Source organism: Accipiter gentilis, chromosome 27 (genome assembly GCF_929443795.1).
Source record: "Accipiter gentilis chromosome 27, bAccGen1.1, whole genome shotgun sequence".
Lineage (NCBI taxonomy): Eukaryota > Metazoa > Chordata > Aves > Accipitriformes > Accipitridae > Astur > Astur gentilis.
In genome coordinates, this window is record NC_064906.1 from 11,722,540 (window position 1) to 11,736,064 (window position 13,525).

Genomic DNA, 13,525 nt, shown 5'->3' on the forward strand with positions numbered 1-13,525 from the left:
GAGGCAGCTTGAAAGCTCATCATTCTTTTCTTCAGCCCCTTGTCCGCAAGCTTTGTACTGTTGCAAGGCACAGCTTAATATTGCTGTGCCTCTACGAGCTAAAACAGGGTCTGCTCACCGGCATGCTACCTTTCACTCAGCATCTCTGTCCCTTTCCTCTTTCAAATAATAGGAATAATGAGAAGAACTGAGTATGTGTGTTTATGTATAAAATCTCCCATGCATTTATCAAGGATGTGTCCAAAAGCTTCAGAAAAAAAAAAAAAAATAAAATTTCTTGCCTCTCTCTGTCTTGTAAATTTCTATATAATAAAATGCAAGAAAAACTCAGTGATTGTTTCCACCTCACTGTAACTTGCGTTTCAGTATGCCACTGTACTCAGCAAAATGTATTATAAATGTTAGTAATTGTTTCTCTATGCCCATCAAAATAGCTGAAGAGTTAAAATTGCTAATGATCTTTCCAGCAGCCTAGCTATTTTTCAGCTGCTCACTGAGGCCATTAATCAACATACCCAAGACTGCTTGAGCAACATTTACTAGCAATTAACCTATGGTTATGGGAATTTTTTTTCCCTATTACGTTTCTATTCTAGTCTGCACATCAAATAAAAGATGTATCCTAACACTGCTTTTGCTAATTGAAAAGGCTAGAAAACAAAAGTTCTCAGACCTACATGGACCAGCTTGATATGAGAAAAGAGGGCGTCCGATATATTGGAGGTATGTTACATTAAATCCTTTCCCTGACTGCTGAACATTAACTGAGCTCTTCCTTTCCACTTGCTCTTCCTAACATTATATAAATGATAGAACAGAGATCTGAGGTGTGTTGCAGTTAGTTAATATGTATTTTAAAAGACTTATTGAAAGACTTCTTGGGAAGAAAAGGAAATGTGTATATGTTCTCCTGACCTTTACACTGCCCCACTTTTTCTCTGTTCTCGTTCCTCAAGGGCTGAATACTTGTATCATCGCCTCCATTTTCACTAGCAAGATGCAGGACGGAAATATTTCTAATGTGACTTCAATGGTGTCAGCAAAGTTACATCTGGGGTAATCTTCGCCTCTAGTATTTTCTACGCTCTACAAAGTTTATTTGGCTGGTAAATATTACTGTGTGGTTTAATAGAGTTTCCTTATGTCACAGAAGAAAGGCATTCCCACATAGAGGAATGCCAGGTTCTGCAACTGTGATCAGAAGCAGCTTAGATAAAGTAGTACATGCACGAGTGGCCAGTTTGCACCAGCACGCCTGCTGGTATTAGCCTTGGTGAAAAGGCAGAGGCTGGAGCAATGAAGGGAGACTTGTCTATATGGAAAGGAGCTGTTTTCATGTGTACATCCTTCTGCTGGCTGTATTTCAGGAGTGCAAGAGGAAATAGTGCAGTCCTCTAGTACAGCCAGTAGTAGCTTTGGGATCCTACAAGCAGAGGAAGGGCTTGTAGAAGAAATTGATTACCTGCCATGGTGTTTTACAGCCTGTTTGCATCACTAATATCTACTTTTGGGGGGTTTGAAGATAGCAATAAACTTATTACTAAAGTATCAACAGCAGAATAACTTTCTTTTCTTGTGAACCCATAGTTTCATGTTTGCTGTCCATTTTCCTTCATCCCAGACCCTGAAGGGAATGTCTTCATGGTCTGTCTCAGGTTAGACCAAAATTTGGCATTGCTAATTTTTGCAGCGTTTGTCATTCAGCCATGCAATTCTAATAGGGAGGACTGTAAGAGAAGCCTAAATATAGCGATCGCCTTGGCCCTCATTTATGTCAGAGACAATGCCAGTTTCTAGCCCACGTTGTTGTGGGCGAAGGAGACTTCAACATGTGACACAAAAGCAAACAAAAAAAGATGTCTCCAAAGACACTTAACATAACTCTCTTGCTTTCTTTTAGAGTATGACTCATGAGTTTTAAGTGATTAGTAGAGCCTCAACTTCATTAAACCCCCACTCAAAATGCTCCTGTTACCTCTGATAAGAGAGGAGGATGCCACTTTATCAAGCGTGGTGGCTCTTCTCGTCTACGCTGGACTGAAAAAGCAAAAAGCCCCGTGCATTGAAGAGGGGCAGTTTACTTCCCCTGTTACATTTGCTGAGCTCATTTAATATCTTTAATTCTGGCAAGTGTGATCTTCAAAAGCATTTGTAACATGGTTGGAGATTTCAGGCTGAGGGGGCAGACCTTTCCGAGAGAGTGGTACAAGCTGAGTTACAGAAACAGAAGCTGACATCAGGTCTGAGTGTAATGCAACCTAATTATAATTAAGAACGGTTGGAAACGTGCTTGGTTCTATTCTGCAGGCAATGAAAGGCTATTTTCCTAAAAACGCTATCTTGATGATTTGCCCCATTTATATTCTTGTCTTTTCATTTATTAGTTACCTAAACCTTATAAAGCAGAGCTTTCTCCAACCTCATGAGGCAGGTATGTATACAAATGGCAGGTACTGATGAAATGTTTACTGAAAAGATTAGCTTGTCAATGAGGCAAAGGATGGATATTGATCCCCCTTCTATGTTTGTCAACCTGTAACCTGTTTAAGAAATGGCCTACAGCAATGAAATCCAATCAAGCACTCTGCAGCTCCAGTTTTCTTGTAATATAGGGAGGGGATTCAATCACAATAAAGGAAATGAACCACTTATCATATAAATGAGGGTAAGGCAATTAACAGGTTACAGGTTCCAAGTGAGGAGAGTTCTGGCTGCAATACAGGATTAAAAGATGGATATTCTGTACACCTGAGCTTTTCTGTCATCTTTCTAATGGGAGAGGTTGTTATGTGGCAAAATATGTTGCAATGCTGAGTTAACACGGTTAACAGAACCGAGCGCAGTATGTGCTTCCCCGAACTAAACCCTCGCTTGATAACTTTGTAATGGAAATGTTTTCAAAGAGGTGGCCAAAATAGTCTTCTAAGCAATTAACCCCACTTGTCAGTCCCTAGGGACACCTGAAAAACAATTTTTTGGTTTTATGAGAGATGTGAGAGATTGTAGAATTTTTATTTAATTCAACATCAGAAGAAAATTGAGCCTTTTCTAATATGATCCTCCTACCCTCACCTCCCCCCCCAGTAATATAAGTTTCAGGTCCAAATTGCATTTAAGACAAGTGCTACAACTGCCGGGCTGTAGATACCATCTTCAATTGCTTGCCTTGAAACAGTTTTTATTTGCATGAATGAGTAAGAGGGCAGCTCAACGTACAGATAGGCTGACAGAGACCCTCTCTTCTCTCAAGCAGAGTGGATACCCCTGTACAACATCCAATTTCTAGGTTCAGATCCCTGCCCTGAAACAGAGAAAACAGCAGCTGATATTGAAGCATTTGCCATCCGAGACAAGTGATAAATCCATTTGCTTTCTTAGGTATGGGCTTCCTTCTCCAGAAATACAATCCTGGACCCTGTTGGGAAAACATGAAATCAAGTAATTTTTTCATTAAAGGTTTAGGTCTTGGTACTTGTTGTGGCTTGACCTTGGCTGGCTGCCGGATGCCCACCCAGCCGCTCTCTTACTCCCCCTCCTCAGCAAGACAGGGGGAGAAAATAGGATGAAAAGCTCATGGGTCAAGGTAAGGATGGGGATATCACTCACCAATTACTCTCACCGGCAGAACAGATTTGACTTGAGGAGATTAATTTAATTTATTGCCAATTAATAACAGAGAAGGATGGTGAGAGGTAAAAACAAAACTAAAAACATCTTCTCCCCACCCTTCTTCCCAGGCTCAACTTCACTCCCAACCCCTCTACCTCTCCTCCCTGAGCAGTGCAAGGGGAAGGGGAATAGGGCCTGTGGTCAGTCCATAACATTCCATCTCTGCCACTCCTTCCTCCTCACACTCTTCCCCTGCTCCAGCATGGGCCTTCCCACAGGCTGCAGTTCTTCACAAACTTCTCCAGCGTGGCTCCCTTCCCACGGGCTGCAGTCCTTCAGGCACAGACTGCTCCAGCGTGGGTCCCCCGCAGGATCACAAGTCCTGCCAGAAAACCTGCTCCGGCGTGGAGTCCTCCCGGGGCTGCAGGTGGAGATCTGCTCCCCTGTGGACCTCCCCGGGCTGCGGGGGGACAGCCTGCCTCACCAGGGTCTTCCTCACCACGGGCTGCAGGGGAATCTGGAGCACCTCCTCCCCCTCCTTCTGCACTGACCTGGGGGTCTGCAGGGCTGTTTCTCTCCCATATTCTCACTCCCCTCTCACAGCTGCTGCCCAGCATTTTTTACCTTTTCTTAAATATGTTATCCCAGAGGCACTACCCACATTTCTGATGGGCTCGGCCCTGCCCAGCATTGGTTCCATCTCGGAGCCAGCTGGCGTTGGCTCTGTCCGACATGGGGGCAGCTCCTGGTGACTTCGCACAGAAGCCACCCTGCAGCCCACCGCCCCTACCAGAACCTTGCCACGTAAAGCCAATACAGTACTTCAGCGTTTTCCAGCTAAAAAAAGCATGTCACTGCCAGCATCCGATCAGTGCTTAACCCAAGGAAGATAGTTTCCTTTTTAATCTTGCACCTCCGGCGCATTTTTTTTCCTTTTCTAAATATTGTTCTTCCTAATGGATGCCTTTATTGCTTCAAATGTGCATTGAAATAGACTTTATTAGATAGCAGCCTTCAGAGCGGAGACCAGTGAAAGATTATGCATGACACTCAGTAAAAAGTGAGAATTCACTGAACTGATTGACTTGGGGTAGGCGAGGAGATACATAGCCCCCAAATCCCGCTCCCAGTGTGAACTAGACCACCAGTGAACGCAGCAGCCTGTCCTGTCTGACGCCTGTCTCATGTATCCGACACGAGTCTCTTAAGTTCAACCCGACAGCCTGCACCCGTGATCCGAACTCCCCTTTGGGGACGGTGATTTCTGTGCTCAGCGGAGCACCCAAGAACCCAGCGAACATGGAGGGTCCCCTTTCCCCTCAGCTGAAGGTGCAGGGAGACCCCAGCTGATCTAAAAGTCTTTCTGAAAAATGTGGCTTGCATTGACCTGCCTGTGTGACCCCTGGCCAGGGGGCAGAACGCACTTTTGGGGTAGTCTACCAGCAGTGGAGGGGTAGTTTAAATTCTGTAGCAATTTACCTTGCAGAGGTAAATTGTATTTTAAATGTTAGGAGCTGTTGTAGGTGTACAGGTACTGCACCTCCTAGCCACATCCACCCTTCCAGTGATGGCTGCTGCCACACTTACCCTCTTGCAGGTCCAACCTCAACAATCTCTTTCCAATGGAGTCAGTAGTCCTGGAACCTTGTCTCTTCTTTCAACGCTATTAAAAGCAAAATAATAATTTAATTATTAAAATGCGTAGAATAAATAACTGGAGCTATTTCTCATGAGCTTGAAACCTTAGTTTTGTGACTCGGACTGACTCAGACAACAGGAATGGGATCTGAATTAAAAGTAACTTTGAAAAGTTTGAAATAAAGGAAAGGGCTAAATCTTTCATATGCAATAATGCTAAATTTTTCATAAGCAATAAATTTCATGTGAAATAAAATGCTGAAATAAAGCTGTGACGTGGTGGTTCATCTTCCAGGAAGCCTAAGTACAATAACTATGCACAAAAATTAGTATAGACATTGAAATACTTGGGACAGAGTCGAACCCCTGAAGGGTGTTACGGCATTATCTTGCTATGTAGATACCTTGCTGGTACCAGTACCATCTGGTCCAGTGTTCCCAGTTGGAGGTGCCTGCCACTCATTTGTAGGAGAGAGGAGAATCCTACGCCTGATTCCTTCTCTTCTCCCGATACCATGTACCCCAGAGACTTACTGTCTGCTTTGTTAATGATTAAGAACTAACTACAGAAGGGCACGTATCAAGTATGGACATATTATATTGTGTCAGAATTGAGAAGGAAGCCTCAGGCTTGTGTCCCCTGTGCCTCTCTCCAGTATTAATCGTCTCAGTACATGAAATATTTTTCACCAATACATAACCTCACTTATTACTTCCTGCCATTAAGTGCAGCAAATACTCAGACAGTCTTCTGGAACATTTCCAAATGAAATCTCAGAGTCATTACATTAACCTTTTCCATTATAGAGCAGAAGGAAATTAGCTATTGGCACACACAGAAATACATAGAAAGTGGTACAATATTTCACATAATTGTATTTTTGTACTTTTCGACAATGCAAAGAGTTAAACAAAAATGTTAAAAATCCTGCATGCTTCATTAAAACCTCTCAATTTCTCTATTTTCAGCAAAATAAGCCATCAGTGTTAGATTCTATAATTGACACCATTGCTTAGGGAACAAACCTATGAATCTTATTAGAGACAAATTCATTACTTTAAGTCCACCCTTAGGATGCAGAGCTCATAAAAGAAACCTCTGGAGGGTTCAGCTTAGGGGATGAGATGATTTCAGGCTGCAAATCTACAGATTTGCTGTAATTAACCTGAACTAATTATTGTCAGGCGATGGGTCAGACATCCTGGATAAAAGCCCCTGACTGGTTTTGTGGTCTACTGGGTTTTCAGTAAGAGAGCTGCTTGTTAAACAAAGAAAAAGTACTGAAAGCACAGCCTTATATATTCTTAAAGTAAAATAAATCTTTCCACTGGGAGAGAATAGCAGAGTCTATTTAAAATGCACAGTCAATAGGCACGACTGAAATATATTAAAGTTTAATACTTTCGCCTGCTAGCTCGCTGCAGGTAATGATCAGTAGCAATGGTCAAAACCAACTCCTGGGTGGGCTAAGCTGGTCTCTGTACAAAGTGAACGACCGCTTGCCTGCTTTTGCAGATTTCAGGAGAAAGGATCCATTTAAACACTTCTTTATGCACTGCAGATACACTGTTCTAGTCCTGCAATGGATGCTGTCCTGGCGCTATTCTTCTACTGCTTGCAAATGATAAAACAGATGCACGGGTGCACCTACAGGAGCTTCTACGGCTCACGTAGGGAAGAAGGAGTAAGCTAGCCTGTACAACATATGCTGATAACCCTATGATATAGATTACATAAATTTAATTGTCACGAGTTCAAAAAGCGGTGACTTTTTTTACCAGTAGTGGAAGAACTGTTTAGCCTTATTGTTTTAAACACAAATTTTTGTGTGTGTTTTTAAACTTCTAAATTCTGTTGAAATCAGTGGTAACACCATGCGTGAAAATGTTTCAGGGTACCTCCATCCTTTGAACTTTTCAAGACTCAGCTGGGCAAAGCTGACGTGATCTAGCGTGGGCAATAGTCCCACTTTGAGAGGGAGACGACCTCCAGAGGTCCTTTCTGGCCAGCATTTCGATGACCCAGTGTTAAGAAGTGGTTACAAGGAGAACCAGGTGCTGTCCTTACCCTCTCAGCTCGAGATGCTTACGGCTGCTCCTTGCTTAGGAGGTTTTTTTCCCTTCAGTCCAGAGGTTCGCTGCCGTTGCTTTTTTCCCTTACAAACACACATCCTACCTTCCCTTTCATCTCTGCTCCTCTTTATTCTGCTGGTCTTTCTTTGCAGATGGTCACGTATTTTTACCGTATGTTTCACCGATATTGGGCAATTTGTTTTCCGTTTCCTCTGTGTGCCTCTGATTCTGTGGGACCGAGTTTCTAACAGAGGACTCTGTATGAGTGCAGCACAGCTAGGGCTGGTCGTGGCAGGGATCACCTACGGACCCTGGAATACACCAGCGGGGGAGCAGAGCATCGAGAAGTGGGGATAGGCAGTGGCTCTTGTCGTGTGAGTGACTTAAAATGTGCATTTGGAGCCTCTGTGACTCCCTAGTGGGGGGAAAAGAGGTCTGTATCAGTGCCATCTAAGAAATCCCAGATTCCCTCCTCTGCCGTGTGGCCGCGGACAGCTTCTTCAGGTTCCTCGTGCGCTCAGTTGCTCCCAGATAAAATTTTCTGCCTCACAGGGGTACTGTGAGTGTAAAGCAGGCTCACATCTGCTAACATAATGGGGTTCATCGAACTACAGAGGTCTTGAAATGGAGAGAAATTGTGACTAGACAGCAGTCCTTTTTTTTCTATCTTCTATGTATTACACTGACGGGTTCGTTATTGGGTTTCGCTCTTTGAGTCATTATCTTTTTTCCATCATTAACTGTTTTTCTGCTGGTATAAAGACATCCCCTAGCAAGCAAAGGATAAAAAATTGCTAGTAAAAATAGCTGGAAATCTGAACAGTTGATATGGAAGTGATCGATACTGAGCATAACGTTACTTTTAAGTGGAGGCACTACGTGAGATCCTCTGTGGATCTGGATTTTCTAGGTAAATGGAACCTTGTAATAAAAATTCGGAAGTTGTTCATTACCTGAAAAGTAGATTTTAAAATGCACAAGTAAGAGCATTTAAATCCTACTAACATTCTGCAGGAGGCAGTCCTTGAAGTACATCAAATCCTTAAGTTTTGTGTTTTGTGAGGTCATCCTGCAAACCGAGATTATTAAAATATTCCCCTTCAAATGATTATGAAGATGTATAGGAGGTTTGGGAGTTTTGGGGTGGTTTTTTTGCTAGCCCATTTTTCTGACTTAAATGCTTTTGTTTTGCTACCGAATATACGCAGCTCTGCTAGATTTCACTCACTCCAGCCTGTATACAAGCAGCGAGAAGGAGGTGTCCACAGGGGGTGGGCAGAAGTCCCTTGGGGCTTCTAAGGATCCGTATTTAGTATGAGATAGCCTTCTGCTTCTAAACATTTCTTATTTAACCCTCTGACCTTGTAAATATTAAGCATAGTTTACTAGGCATTGTTTCCATTTCCCGATTTGGGCATCCTTCTGGTAACATTGTGGGTTCCTGGTGGGAGAGCAGGAGGAGTGATGGATACCGGGTAAAAAGTGCCTTTTTGCCATTCTCCCGCCTAGGTCCTCTGCTGACCTAGCTGTAATTTGGCCTTAGTGAAGCAGGGGCCTTTTGATCTTGATGTAAACACCACCTTCTTCGATGTTTACCAGCTTCTCTGCGGTTGAGTGTGCCCTTGTTTACACATAAAAGCTGGTCCTGTAGCCTTTGCTCTGCTGTGTCCTCGGGTCCTTTTCGGCTTGCACTTCAGCCATGCTATCTTAATGCTTCTGTTAAAAACTCCTACAAGAGGAGGCAAGCGTCCACCACCCTCACCTCACCGCCCTGACGAGCCGTGACCGGTGTTTCAGGGGTGGCTTGGTCAGGCAACCCTACGTGACGGCAGAACCGCATCACCCCGTCATCCCAGATGGAACGGCAACGTGGGATGGAGGAGGCCAACTCCTTTCACGTGGAGACATTTAATTAGCAAAACGAGCAGAAGAAATGTAGAGCTTTAGACGACGGTACGGCAGGAGCTGCTGCTCCCTTTGTCCTTGTGTCCTGCAGCCAGAACAACAGCCATTGCCTCTGGCCACCCGGGGCTACAGCAGACTCTCCTAAAGAGACTGTGAAACTTCACCAGGTCTGGAGCGTAGTAGAAGGGAGGGCAGATAATTTTTGGAATTCTGTTATAAGGGAGAAAAGCAAGCAAATCTTTCCTTGTGCGTTTGGATCAGCCTTTGAGAACCGGTCTCTCCCTGATCAGCATCAGGTTAGGGCAAGAGCGTTACAAGCTTGCTCTGTGCCTGTTTATGACAGGTATTACAAATAAAAACCAGTTACCGGTGAATGGAAAACCCTAACTGCAGCAGGAAAAAGCTGCAGTTATCATGCATCGCCACTGTATGCCACTACAGACTAATTGCTCTAGCATATCACAGAGCCGAGGCACTGCTCCAGCAGATCCCTAAGAAACACTTAGTTAATATTAAATTGTAATCTTATTACCTTTAGATGTTCTCAGTGCTATTAATCTCACAGTTTCCAAGTCAGCAGTTTAAAAACGTTATCTGAAAATCATAATGCCATTAACCTCCTTATGCGTATACCGTTTTTAAGCACAGGAGCCAACAGGAGTCAAAATAATAATAAATCTATATTTTCAATATCTCTCTTCTTAAGAATATTCCCCATGTAATTTAAAATTCATCAGAAAAGCACCAGCCATGGAACAGATTATTTTCATAATCTATTTATGCTAAAGATAAAATAAACATGAATAATCAGAAATGAATTATCTCACCCACTGTCTTTTATAAGTCCTCTATTGGACTGGTACAAAATTACTGTCCGATTTATATCCTTGCATCAAAAAGAATAAATAAAATGCACTACAGAAGAATTATTGGGTTTATATCTTGAAACAAATTTCTAGAGTTAATTTACATCCTAATAAAATTTTTGTGGAAAACTCACTAGTGGTATTGCAAAAAAAATCTTTGCAACACAAACTACCAGGCCCAAGTGAAAACTAACTTCACGCTGACAGAACATGAAGAATTTCTTAAGCATTTGTGTATAAATGCTTAAGTAAGCTTGTAAGTGCTTAAATAAGCATTTACATGCTTTTTGAATCATAACCTGAATTAGGTCTCCATTTCTATTGCTCTCCTCTACAGGGATGAAGTCTGCAAGAATATTTTCCTTTTTGGTCTCTTCAGTTTTCTGATCATTCTCACTCATTGTTTCTATATCTGGTTATTAACAGATTTAAGCAACTGCTCACTTCTGTCTCTGTATACTTCTGCTTTCTTCAGTTTTTATTCTGTCTGCAGTTTAAACTATTATTTGCTCTAGAAAAATCCTTATAAGGTGGGTGGGAGAGGGAGGATGGCCAGGGCAAGGACTCCCAATGAGTAATTGTAGAAATTATTACCCTGACAAAATCATTTATTCCTAGAATTTTTAGCAACTTTTATAGAAATTGTAGGGAATTTCTCCTCCATCTCAAGGGCAAAAGCCAAGTAACCTGGAATTGTAGTCTCACCAAGAGCTGGGGTGTTTAAATTCAAAACCTCACAACAAATCACTCTTGTACAGGCTGCATCATCACCTACCCCAGGGAAATTACAGCCCCTCTTGGATCACATCCCTCCCATCCCGAGTTAGTGAGGAAGAGACGGGTGGTGCAACCCATGGAGCGTGTTTCTTTTTATTGCTGGGGTGCCTGCTCACCTCTGAGAAGCAGTAACAATGAGATAAAAAGAGAGCAACCCAGAGCCACCTTTCCTTTTCCTCTGCAAAGGGGCCGTGTGACATTAAATTACCTATTTACAAAATAGATTAATATAGAAAGCTGTATTAAAGAGGTGAAACGGCTGGAAAAAAGAAGATGAAATCTCCCTTGAAAGTGTATTTTTACAAGGCTGAGCGCTGCACTTTGTCACTAAAGTAACATCTACGAATTGTTTCAGTGCTGGATATATTTTCAGCTGATTTTAAAAGAGCTGCTGATAGAGCTTGATGATGCTACTTCTGCAGCAATGCAGTAGCAGTTGCTTGGAGATGGTACAAATTGATGTGTTTTTTTCTAAGAACCCTTCCTTGTCCTCTGGGGTTTCTCTAAGCAGTGTGACCCATGATTGCTACCAGCAAACTGGATTCAATCCAAATATTTAGATCTAGGTGTGACTTCAGTCATCTACTGAGTTACGCTTGTCTAATAATTAGTAACTACTTGTATGTTTGACATTTGTATTTTACACTTCTGTAGCAATTCCTGTTTCTGACTGCAGTGTGATGGTTGAGCTCTGTAAGGGGTTATTCCAACCCCACAAGTGAATGAATCCCTGGCTCTAGTGGAAGGAAACCTAAATTAAGTCATACTGGTTCTCTGAAACATTAGGTTAGGCAAATTAGGGATTTTACATTTCTTTAAAAACCAAAGTCTATAGTAGGACTAAAACAGTGCGGTGCTGGGTGTGAGAGGGAAATAGCTACCAGTTGTGAAATATCTTTGGATTGTTTAGTAACATTACCATTCACAGCCACGGAATACATTATATTTTATTGTAAACTTCGTTCCTTAGAGAAGTATAAATCTTGAAAGTGTGTCAATACTTGGCAAAGTAAGTAGTCTCTGGAGGCAAAAAATATTTAAGACCATCTATCAAGTGTAAGAAGTTGATAGCAATTAAAATCAGAGCTGTTTATGTATAAACATAAATTGCAGAGGTGGCTTAAAACTGGCCAGTAAAAATCTTGGCTGGATGGAAATTCCAATTGCAAAAGGCTGCAAAAAGCAACATCTGAATTTTAAGAACTCTTTTTGTAGCATACATTTTTTTTTTCCTTAGGGACAATATTTTCTATGAAATTTTATTACATTAAGGGAAATCTATTTATTTATTTATTTATTTTCACATTCAGGCATTCTTAAAAAAAAAACAACAACCCAAAGCAAAACCAAAACCCACCAAACAATGGGTAAAACCAAGATAGCTTCTATAACATATTGCTTATATTAGATGTTAGTTAAACCAGATCTAGTTAAACCAGATTATATTTCGATGCTGACTTTTCCCCCGAAGTGGTAGAGGGAAGGATGGGGAACTATTTTAATTACTGTTATCATTAATAATGAATATTTTTATAAGGGAATGTATGTACAATCTTTTTTATTATTGTGCATTGAAATGGAATTATTAATTGTGTCTCTTTAATATGTGAGGCCCTAAGGAAATGGACCATTGTGGGCAGCCTGCATAATTTTGTTGTTTTTCAGTACGGTTACAACACTCAGAGCTTCAGTGGAATGAAAGCCCAGAGGAGGAGTATTGGGGCGTTCTTTCCAGAAGAAGAAAGGGGCTAACCTGCCTAACCCAGCCACTGGGTACCTACTTGCTGGTTTGAAAGGAATGTGTTGGTCTTGTTCCAGGAAGACTGTCAGATCTTCTCAGATGTGGAGGTCTGCCTTGACTTATCCTGCTGTCCAACACAATAGGTCCACCACTGGCTGTCCTGCGTAGTGCTCAGTGCAAGTACAAATAACCACTGTTCCAACAAGAAGATGTGCACGTTTCCTATTTTTGGCCTAGTGGACAGTCTCGGATCGTTGCGTTTGGGGTAGTCCTTGAGGAGATGCACGGAGCACAGCTAGAGCGTTGGTTAATGTGGGGGTGGTGAGGATGTGTTGGGCTGTAGCTGGACCCTGCCTCTTCTCCCAAGGCTTCCATGACTTTCGGGATCTGTTTATAGGCACCCTGCAACACCACATCATACGGTGAATAGAGGCAGAGAGGCTACCTCCGTCCTTAAATATGGGGAGGTGGGAAGAGGACACCAACTTCAAATGTGACAGTCCTGAAGAAGCTTCAAGTGGAGGGGTGCTCTGCCCACAGAGAGTTTTGCTGCAGCGGGCAACGAGGAGTGGCCTTCCAGCCACTGCCACAGACACGGGGAACCTCGCTCGGAGCAGAAACGGTGCCAGGCTGTGGAAGGGAGAGGCTGTGCTTGGGGATCCTTGAAAAGAATGATTCAAAAGCTGTGCTTGAAAGTGGAAAAAAGCTACAAAAAGTGAGACTGAATGCTGTTAAACAGAGCATAATGTACAGTGTTTATTTGAAATTAATGATGCTCGCATGCCTTCAAACTGCATTTTAATATTTAAATTGCTGCAAATGTAAATTATTGAAATAAAGTGTCCATGAATTATCACCGCCAATCTTCCAAGTTGCAGTGCTAGAAAATGAGAGGGAAAGAGCGCCTAGGTCAGCT